This window comes from Macrotis lagotis, chromosome X, assembly GCF_037893015.1.
Source record: "Macrotis lagotis isolate mMagLag1 chromosome X, bilby.v1.9.chrom.fasta, whole genome shotgun sequence".
NCBI classification, from domain to species: domain Eukaryota; kingdom Metazoa; phylum Chordata; class Mammalia; order Peramelemorphia; family Peramelidae; genus Macrotis; species Macrotis lagotis.
In genome coordinates this window covers 248,041,013-248,052,633 of record NC_133666.1, presented here as the reverse complement: position 1 = coordinate 248,052,633, position 11,621 = coordinate 248,041,013, and the positions used below count along the sequence as shown (strand labels likewise).

The 11,621-nt window shown below is 36.0% G+C and overlaps 1 protein-coding gene and 1 pseudogene across 2 annotated transcripts in view; one reads left to right on the top strand and one right to left on the bottom strand.

Annotated features, from left to right (window-relative positions):
- Window positions 1-11,621, top strand: part of TBCA (tubulin folding cofactor A) — a 116,655-nt gene that overhangs the window by 47,243 nt on the left and 57,791 nt on the right. The window lies entirely within an intron of this gene.
- LOC141503403 (male-enhanced antigen 1 pseudogene) lies at window positions 7,511-8,095 on the bottom strand (annotated as a pseudogene).

Sequence of the window (11,621 nt, the reverse complement as noted above, 5' to 3'; positions counted from 1 at the left end):
TAAATAGGCTTTCAGGTGTTATTGAAAGCCTAAATTAGCCATTCTCTCCCTAATTCATTTCCCATGTGTATTAATTTCACAGTACTTTAAGCAAAAGGGATCAAAATGATTTATTTAATTAATGATAATTAGAATATTGAATTAAAAGAAGTCTTCAAAAATCATTTTAAAGATTTTTTCCTTATGAGATTCAATTTTTAGCTAGAAAATCAATAGTTTTTAACTAAAGTAGGCATTATGTATTGATAACTTAGATTTATATAATGATTTATAGTTGAAAATGTTTTGCCTATATTCTCCAATATGCTCCTCCCAACCATCTTGTGAGGTTGGACTTTAGCATACTTAACATTTTATACATGAGAAAACACACTCAGAAAGTTGTTTAAAAGCTTTGTCCAAGGTTGTCTTCAAGTATTTGGGGGTTTATTGCATAGAAGAAATAGATATCTTCTTGACTTTAGAGTGCATTGTATGGAAGAGTTGGGAATTATCATTAGGTCTTGGGACCCAAAGACTGCCATTCTTTTCATTATTATCATGTTGTCTTTTATCTTTAGAAAGGTCTTTGATAACTATTTATATCTCAGGAAAAAAATCATCTAACTTTTCCTTGAAGACCTCCACCGAAAAGGCAGCCTCTACTTCCTGAAGCACCCATTTAAAAAAAACAAACTCAGATCATTAGGAAATAATTTCATAGATAGCATTGAGTTTTGCCTCTGCAACAGCTGTTTATTGTCAGTTAACCCATAGACACTTACTAGGATACTTATGTTCTAAGAATATAATAAAAAACTTATTATGTGCCAAGTGCTGGGGATACAAGAAAAGGCAAAAATAACAGTTTCTGCCCTCAGAGTAGGACAAACATGTACATAAAAGATATACACAATGTTTAATGGGAGATAATCTGAAGGGATAGCATTATCAGTGGGAAAGGGAATGATCTGGAATGGTCTTCTTACAGGATGTAGGATTTGAACTGAGTCTTGAAGGCAGAGAAGTCAGGAGATAGAAGAAAGGGGGACAGGATTGCAGACATGAGATGTAGTCATTGAAAAGATAGGGAATCAAGAGTGTTTTGTTTGAATAGCAGCAATGAAGCTAATAAAGCCACCAGATTGAATTAATTGGAGGAAGGATTAAAGTAGAAAAAGACTGGAAAGATTGAAAAGCAGACAGGTATTAAGGGATTTAAAAGGTAGCTGGGGGCAGCTAGGTGGTGCAGTGGATAGAGCACTGGCCCTGAAATCAGGAAGACCTGAGTTCAACTCTGGCCTCAGACATGTGTAACCTTGTAACCTTGGGCAAGTCACTTAACCCCATTGCCTGACCAAAAAAATAGATAATTTTCTATTTAATCCTGGAAGCAATAGGGAGTTTCTACAGTTAATTGAGTAAGGTGACATGTTCAGATCATTTTAGGAATATTAATTTAACAAGCAAATGGAGGATGGACTGGAGTAGGGAGAAATTTGAGGCAGGGAGAACAACCAGAAGGCTATTGCAGTAGAACAGATATGAGGTGTGAGGACTTGAACAAGTCTGATGACTGATAAGACTCTCAGTTAAAAGGAAGTTAAGTGAAGCAGTTGTACAAAGTTATCAGCTTCACTCTTGCTGAGTCATTGAAGGTCAGTGGTAAGACAAAAGTCAGAATGACTTGAGGATGTCCTAGAATGTACTGGATGACCTTAGCATCTTCAATGTCTGACCAAGCTCTTAAGTGCTCCACAGCACCTAATTTGGTCACCTAATTGACTTTTGGAAGAAATTGTTCTCATTTGCCCATTCTGTTGGTGGAAGTTTTCACATGCTTGGAGTTGAATTGAATTTGAAAGTGAGGAAAGGAAACTAGGATAGAGAAGAGAGTGCTCTGGACATTCCACTCTTCAGGACAGCCATTGAAAAGGGAGGAAGTCAGGAAATGATGTTGTCTACAAGGAACATTAAGGCTAATATTTTTGGAATTCATAGTCCCAGGAGAGGGAGAAGTATGAACATTGTATCTTGTTCTAGTCCTCCTGACCACTTTCTCACTTTTAGTTAGTATAGTAAGTTAAACAGTGAGTATAAAGGGACAGTAGCAGGAAGTCATTGTGCAAAAGGGAAGCTGGAAGTCACATAAGAACTATCCCAAAGATATTAAAGGATTATAATTTACAAACTGTTTCATAGATCAAACAAAATTCACATCCTAGAAATATATTTTCTACCTTTCCTAATCCCCTTCCCCAACATTGCTGTACCACCCCATCACCTTTTCCCAAACTGCTGTCTGCCTTTGTATTCAATTTGCTGCTTGTCTCTTTACCTTATTAAAGTGTGATTGCAGTTGTTTCCTATTGCCATTAGTGATCTTTCCCAGCAAATATCCAAAAAACTGGGAGTACCTGGCACCATTTCATAATTTCATAAATTATTCATTCATAAAGTGCAAGGAGACAGGAAAGATAGGCCTGGGTCAGGTTATATGGAACTTTAAATGCCAAATAATTTGCTCCTGAAAGATGATAGAGAACTACTGAAATTCAGTGAGTAGGGCAGACCTGATTAGAACTGTTTAGGAAAATGATTTTGGGGGGCAGCTAGGTGGCCCAGTGGATAAAGCACCGGCCCTGGAGTCAGGAGTACCTGGGTTCAAATCCGACCTCAGACACTTAATAATTACCTAACTGTGTGGCCTTGGGCAAGCCACTTAACCCCATTTGCCTTGCAAAAACCTAAAACAAAAAATTACTTTGGCAACTGAGTAAAAGGTGGATTATAGTGAGGAGACATTTGAGACAAGAAACCTTACTTGAAGACTATTGCAATAGATTATATAAGAGGTAAAAAGAACCTAGAATTACAACTATTTAAAATGAAGAGAAGGGAATGTATACAAAAGATGATATGAAGGAAGAGATGTATTCAATGGATTCAATATATGGGTAAACAAAAATTGAGAGGCACACAAAGGTTGTGGTCCTGGATAAGTAAAAGGATGGTCGTGTATTCCACAGTAAATCTCCCCCTTCTTAGGGGGAGATTTGAATGGAAAAGACAATGAATTATTTTTTGTCACATTGAGTTTGAGATGTCTATGGAGCATCCAGTTTGAGATGTCTAAAAGGCAGCTGGAAATCTTCAATTGTAAAACAGGAGCAGTGAGGTTAGAGTTGGATTTATACTTTGGAAATGATATGCATAGAGATGATAATTGAATCCATGGGAGTTGATGTGATTAACAAGTGAGATAACATAGAGTGAAAAGAGAAGGCCCAGGGTCAAGTCTTGGGAGGACCTAGCATTAGGAATTACTAAAAGGATGAACAATCAACAAAGGAAATGGAAAAGCAGCAGTCTGATAGAAGGAAAGACAGGATAATGGCTATCTGGCATGGTGGGATCAAATGAGAGCTTTGGGTTTTTTTTTAAGGAAAGGGAAATATGTGTAGGGAAGGAAGTAGTAGATAGGAGAATGAAGATCAAGGAGGGGTCAGTGATACTGGGGGGTGGTAACTTGCTGGAAAAGTTGATTTTTTTAAAAAAAACTAAAATGTAGAACTTTATATTTGTCCCTTTAAAATTTCATCTTGTTTTACTTGGTCCATCATCCTGTTCTACCAAGTTCTGCTTGGATTCTGAGTATCATCTATTGTATTAACTTTCACTTCCAGATGTACAGCATCTGCAAACTTGACAAGCATGCCTTTTATGACTTCATCATTTATGATAAAAATGTTAAACACCATCTGAACAAGGACAGATTAATACAACATTCCATAGAGATTCTCCCTATAGATTGACATCAACTTTTTATTGGTTATTCTTTGGGTCACTTTATTCAGCCATTTAAAAATCAACCTTTACTACATGTTCATTTATTCTACCTGCTTTTATTTTGCTCAGAAGCATATCATGAGAGATTTTGTGCCTGTGTCTGGCTGTTTAATGGAATTCTAAGTACTGGAATAATTGTTCATTTTCTTTTCAAGATTACAATTGAAATGATCAGAACTCCCAAGTCAAGGAGAAAACAATTCAGATATCGTAGAGCATTCAGTCAGGATATACAGGATTTAGCAGTGTCTATTATTAAGGGCTTGTAGGGCTTGGAATATGATATCCTGGAAAGCAAAAGAGTTTGGATTACTACTGAGAATCAACTACCCAGCAAAACTGAATATACTCTTTCAGGGGAAACAATAGACATTCAATGAAATAGGGAACTTTCAAACTTTCCCACTAAAACAATCAGAGCTGAACAGAAAAATTTGATCTTCAAGTACAAGACTCAGGTGAAGCAAAGAGAGGGTGGATGGAAAGGACAAATTATGAAGGAATTAATGATGTTGAACTGTTTGTATTCCTGCATAGGAAGATGATACTTATAGCTCATATGAACCTTATTCTTTATCAGAGCAGTGAGAAGGAGCTTATGTAGACAAGGCACAGGAGGGAGCTGAATATCAAGGCATAATATAAAGATGGAGTTAATGGGCAAGAAAGGAATGTACTAGGACAAAGGGAAAGCAGAGGTAGAATAGATATTTCACATACAAAGGCAGGAAAAAACTTTGGCAATGGAATAGAAGGGAGGAAGGTGAGGAGGAATGAGCGAGCCTTCATTCTCATCAGAAGTGGCTCAGAGAGGAAGTAAACATACACTCGATATGGTATAGAAATCTTATCTTACCCTAAAGGAAAAAAGGAGAGGAAAAGAATGGGAGAAAGGGAATAGGGGGAGAGGAGGGATGATATAAGGGAAAGAAGAGAGGGAAGATTGTGGGAGAGGGTAGTCAGATGCAACTTTGGAGGAGGGACAGGATGAAAGGAGAGAGAAAATAGAATAATGGAGGAAATAGGATGGAGGGAAATACAGCTAGCATTAGCAACTGTAGGGAAAAAAATACTGAAACAACTTCTCTGATGAGCTTATGATAAAGAATGTGATCCATCCCAGAGACAGAGCTGATAATATGTGAATACAGATTGAAGTATACTTTTTTTCCCTTCTATTTTTCTTGAGGTTTCCTTGTCCTTGTTGGGGGGGGGGGGGGATTATGTTTACTTTCACAATGAGACAATTATAGTAATGTGAAAAAAATTTTTAAGAGTTTACAAAAACAAACAGGGGCAGCTAGGTGGCATAGTGGATAAAGCACTGGCCTTGGAGTCAGGAGTACCTGGGTTTAAATCGGGTCTCAGACACTTAATAATTACCTAGCTGTGTGGCCTTGGGCAAGGCACTTAACCCCATTTTCCTTGCAAAAACCTAAATATAAACAAACAAACAAACAAACAAAAGTTTCTTTTCTAGGTGCCAAAGGACTCAAGTCAAGCCCCCATCTGTCTGTTCATCCATCCTGTTCTTTTGCTTTCATTTGTAGAATATATTTTTAGAGTTTTGTTTCTTTTGGGGATGAGATTGGAAGGTGTTGCAAAACATGGGGTACCTGGCTAAGGAGCAAGAGCAAAGAGAAAGAGAGCCCAGTACTCTACAGAAATGTTAACATAATTGTATTTTTAGAATGCATTTTTTTTTACTAAAGTTGAATTTGTGTAATGTCAATTTACTTAAAGTGCAAACTATGTTGAATTGCCTACATTTTTCTTTGTCTCCTTTTGTATTTGTCTTTTTCTTTCAGTATTTTTGTCTATCTGTTGTATTATATTTATTTAGTTTATATTCTTTGTTTTTAAATTAAAAACTAGAAAATATCTTTTTATTTTACTTTAGTTTAAGGTTTCTTTAATAGTTACTTTTTTCTACAGTTATAAGTTTAGAATCTTAAATCATGTATTCAGTCCCCTTAATTTACAGATAGGGAAACTAGTGTCAGTATCATGTAAGTAACTTTCTTAAGGATATACAACTAGTAAGCAAGAGAAACAGCTCTCAAACCCTGGAGCCTCTGACTTCAAGTCTGACACCTTACTAACATACCATGTTGCTTCTCATGTAACTTTGACATCAGTTCTTGTCCTTTCTTCTTATCCTCCGAATTTTAGTGACCTGGAGAGAAAAAAAGACTACACCTACCTAATTATGAGCTACCTAGATTCTTTATTCTGGATATCCTGATTCTATTATTAGTTATTTTACATTTGTAATAATGTAGCTTTCATTAGTATTTGTAAAAAGACCATAGTGAAAATAATTGATGCTTATGTAATATTTATTGCCTAATACCCAGAGGAAGAATTATGAAAGAACTCAGTAAGATTAAGACCCTTACAAGTAAATCAATGTGTGTTATACTTTGATAATGTTAATGCAAAGTTGGGAATGAGAAAACAACAAAAAAGCTGAAAGATCAGAATCGAGAATAAGGAATAAAAGAGACTCCAGACTTATGGTTTACTAAGATTTTCACATCTATACATCATGAATGAATACTTTCTTGAAGAAAAGAACCAGGTGCTTTTGACATGGCAAGTACTAGGCAGCATCACATAAAATGAAATTATCTGTATTTTAGTAGACTGGAAATAACTGCACTAATGTGTGAGTTGTTCCTGAAGCACTTGCCTGCGTGGCAACTTGTTAAGCAACTTGTTAAGACCAAGATAAAAATGAGTTCAAAGCTAAGGGGGAAAAAAGTAAAAATGAATAAAAGATATACTTGACAACTGAAACAACTCTTTCTGATCTGCTAAGCAAGGTAATAAGCCAAAAAAAAAGTAATGTAGGTAAACTAAACTACATTGATATCAAATATAATTTTATGCAAAAATTTGATGAATAAAATGTTATACAAGTATACCAAAAAACCTAAAAAGAATCTTGGGCAACAATGCTTGTTTTCAATGAAGAGAAAGATGGCAACCAAAGGCATCAGTTTTACATATAGATTTGCTTGTGAAATCTTATGGCTAAGGATGTTCAAAGATTATTTGGAATTGCTTTGCAGAACAAAGAATGAAGAGTAAAATTAAAACAAATTGACAAGAGTTCCAAGTAAGAAGAATTATTCTGGGAGTATTTAAATATGAACCTAGAAGCAGCAATAGACAGACAATATGAATCAGATTTGTAAAGATCTTTAAACAGTCCTTTTTAATGTTGGGAACAATGGAGCTACCTCATTTCGATTTAACATACTGCTGAATGTTCTTCTTGGAGGAATTAGTTAATTTAAGTGAATAGCAGAAAGAAGGGAAAGCAACTGGATATAAGACTCGATTATATAGAGAAGGTCTTTACTGGTTACAAGAAAATTATGAAAGCATTCAAAGATTGATATCTGGAGGAGGAGGAAGAGAGGCAAAGCTGTGGGGAAAATCTCAGAACTTAAACTGCTGCAAAAAAAGTACCTGAATGAGTATTTTTTTTCTGTGTTCATAGAGTGCTTTATTCCCTGCAAAGTGTTTCATGCTACGGTGGGTTGGGCTTGGACAGATGTCTTTATATATACAGAATTGAACAAAGTGGATCTCTGGAGAGGAGTCTGACTTTACCTGGGATATAGAAGGGAATAAGGGGAAAAAATAGTTTGGGATCAGGAATTTAGCCAGTTTATCAAGATGGAACTAGGTCTGGATTTGGAAAAAAAAGAAATGAGGCTTTTCTTAGTGGTAGTTGCTTCCTTGTAGAGGTTGCCTGTCAAACCTGTAGAGTCTTCTGTACCACATCCTCCCACTGGGCATCTAAAATCTCCTGGGTCCAATCAGGGACTCCTGGGGTGGGCAGACTTACTCCAACCATTGTCCATTTGACCACTTCACATGTTCTGGGTCCATGGGTATGGGTATGGAGCTTCTGCTGCTTTGTGCTATAGCTCCCTCCTCTTCCTCATCTTCACTCTTCACGGGAAGGCCAGGCAGGTGCAACCCCAGGGCCTGGATACTGAATGTCAGTGACAGTATCTTCAATACCTTCCATTGGTGCCAGTTTGACATCTTATTGCTCAGGGTCCTGGTTCAGAGGCTGGTATAAATAGTCTGTTGGGCCTAGCCCCAAGTCTTCAGGCTCTTCCTCATATTCTTCACTGTTCCAGTCCCCTGTGCCATCTGTGGGACCCTGATGTTGCCCCAGGTCCTCATTCTGGTGTGGGAAGATCCATTCAGGGTACATCTTATCTTTTCCCAGAACCACTGTTGTCATGAAGACCTGGGCTGCTTGACTGAACCCCCTGAATGAGTATTAATAACTGTTGACCTAGTTAACTACTTTCCCACCTATAAGAAATTATTTATTTATTTATTTGTTTGTTTGTTTATTTATTTATTTGGTTGGTTGGTTGGTTTTTGCAAAGCAAATGGGGTTAAGTGGCTTGCTCAAGGCCACACAGCTAGGTAATTATTAATTGTCTGAGACTGGATTTGAACCCAGGTACTCCTGACTCCAGGGCCAGTGCTTTATCCACTGCACCACCTAGCTGCCCCCAAGAATTTATTTTTAATGAGAATACGATACAAGAAAGGCAGCATGGCATACATATATGTTTATATTTATGTGTATGTACGTGTGTGTGTGTGTGTGTGTGTGTGTGTGTGTGTGTGTGTGTTGTAGATAGAGAGTTAGCCTTTGGAGACAAGAAGAACTGAATTTAAGTCTAGTCCCTAACATAATCCAGTCCTATGATCCTATGAAAGTCACTTAACCCAGGAAACTCTAGGAACAATTGATGTAATTGGTATTTAAAGTTTCCTCCCTGATAACTCACATCAATCAAATCACAAGTTTTAGAAAAAATAAAACTACATATATTTTGAGGACATTATTTCTCACAAGACAATAGTGTTTATTACATTTGTATACCATAATTTGTTGCAGTCCCTTAAAATTCAATTCCCCCCCCCCCAAAAAGAACTACTATATATAGGTGCTTTTCTGTTTTCTTTGATCACTTCGGCACAGGGGAAGAGGGTTGTTAATAGTGGGGTTCATAATTTCAAAATATTTTCTGGAATGACTGGAACAACTCCACCAATAGTGGAGTACTGTTCTGAAGATTATTATCATTTAGTCACCTTTTTTTTTTTAAGGTTTTTTCAAGGCAGTGAGGTTAAGTGACTTGCCCAAGGCCGCACAGCTAGGTAATTATTATGTGTCTCAGATCAGATTTGAACTCAGGTGCTCCTGACTCCAGGACCAGTGCTCTATCCACTGTGCCACCTAGCTACCCCCCCTTAAAGGTTTTAAAAGTATTTTAATGAATATATTTCTGCATTTTTCTCCCAATTGTCATTGGGTAATCTAATTTTCATTCCTTCTTGTTACTTTTTTTAAAAAAAATCATTTTCAGTTTTAAATTCTCTCTTCACCAGCTCCCTACCTATTGAGAAGGCAAGAATTACAATATCCATTATTTGTATGAAATCATGCAAAATATATTTTTGCATTATTCATGTTCAGAAAAAAATATGATTCAGACTGTATTCTGAGACATCAGTTCTCTTTCTGGAAATGGATAGCATTTTTCATCATGAGTCCTTTGGAATTATGGAGCATCATTGTTTTGATCAGGGTTACTAAATCTTTCACAGTTGATTATCTTTACAATACTGAGGTTATTATTTAAATTGATCTCTTAGTTCTGTTCACTTTGTATCAGTTTGTTCAAGTCCTCTTGGTTTTTCTAAAATCACCCCCTTCATCACTTTTTACAGCATAATAATATTCTCTCACATTCATATAACATAACTTGTTCAAGCCATTCCTCAACTGATGGGCATCCCTTCAGTTTCCAATTCTTTGCCACCACAAATGAGTTCCTACAATTGTATATTTTTCTATCTTTCCCTTTTTCTTTGTTATCTTTAGTGTATAGATTTAGTAGAGCTATTACTGGGTGAAAGGGAATATTTAGTTTAATATAAGCTTTTTTGGACATAGTTCTTAATAAATCTCCAGAATACTTGGACTGGTTTACAATTCCACCAATAGTTCATTACTGTACCTATTCCCACTACCCTCCAACATTTGTCATTTTTCTTTCCTGTTATCCATTCTGATGAATATAAGTAATAATCTAGAGTTATTTTAATTTGTATTTCTCTCATTATTAGTGATTCTGATCATTTTTTCATATACCTACTGAAAATCTACTGATCCCCCCCCCAAAAGCTGTTCATTCATTGACCATTGTCATTGTCAATTGGAGAATGGTTCTTATTTTTGTAAATTGTTTTGGATTCCATATATATATTTGAGATCTGATACCTTTATCAGAGAAATTTTCTACAATTTCTCCCCAGTTTCCTGCTTTTCTTCTAAGCCGTATTGGTTTTATTTGTGCAAAAACTTTTTAAATTTTATGAATCAAAACTATTTTGCCTCCTTTGAACCTGTATATTGTTTGATAATGACCTCTTTCCTCATCTGTAGGATCTGATGGGCAATTTCTTCTGTTCTTCCCTGATTTGCTTGCAATATTACCATTTATGTCTAAATCATATACCACTTTTGATGTTTTTTTGGGGATATGAAGTAAAATTAGTTGGGTCTTATAACTAATTTTCTGCCAGACTGCTTTCCAGTTTTCCCAGAAATTTTTGTATGAGTTCTTACTCCAATAGCTTTGATCATTCCTACTTGTTCCTAAAGTCAAGCTGGTACTAGGGTAAGTACTTTTACTAAATGATATTTTTAACCAAAATAAAATTCCAGTTTACTGTGTTCATTTATGCTGTGCTTCTTTAAATTGTTTACCTATTCCTATTCCATTTATCAACCACTGTAATTATTGATATCTAGTACCAAATTGTTTGATGATTACAAACTTGCTTTTTTAGCATTATGTAATAGTTCTACTTTTTTGTTGACTTTTTTTTTAATGATCTTATATTTATTTCTTAGTATTTACAGACTTGGAAGCAAAAGAAAAGAAATACTCAGGCTTCTGATTCTACCTTCTTAAGTATAGAAATATACATAGTCATTTTACAGCTTTCCTAAATAGATATTACTCTATTGCTCTCATGTGCTTATTTGTAATTTTGTGTAGTGAGTTGCATTTTATATCTATACATTCTAGGTTATAAGTTCTGTGAGGGCAGAGCAGTGTTTTTCACCCAAATTTTGCATCTTCCACACCAACTTAACCTATAGTTCTGCACATACCTTAATAATTCTTGCATGAATTTGACTGAATAATCTTTTACTACACCCTAGTTATTTGGATGGGAAATTGAGACACTGAAAGGTGAATTGATTTTTAGAGGCAAGCATGTAAAAAAGTAGCAGCTAAAGTAAAATCGCAACACCCAACTTTTTCTTCATTTTCTGTTTTTTATTTAATATTTATTCTCATTTTGTACAAATAATGTTTTTATACATTAATAAAATATTCTTCTTTAAGAGTAAAATACCCCCTCCCTCCAAAAAATATAGACTCCTTTGAGCGATAAAGTAAAGGGGAGAGAAAAAAATTAAAATTTAAAAAATAATAGTAATAATTGTAGGTATGGTCAGGTGGCACAGTGGACAGAGCACTAGCCCTAGAGCCAGGAACACCCAAGCCCATATCCGGCTCCGTACACCCAACAATAACCACCCAGCTGTGTGACATGCAAGCCACCCCAGCCCCATTGCCCTGCATAAAAAAAAAAGACATAAAATAGTAATAATAGTAGGGACAGCCGGGTGGCGGACAGAGCACTGGCCCTTGAGCCAGGAGCACCCGGGG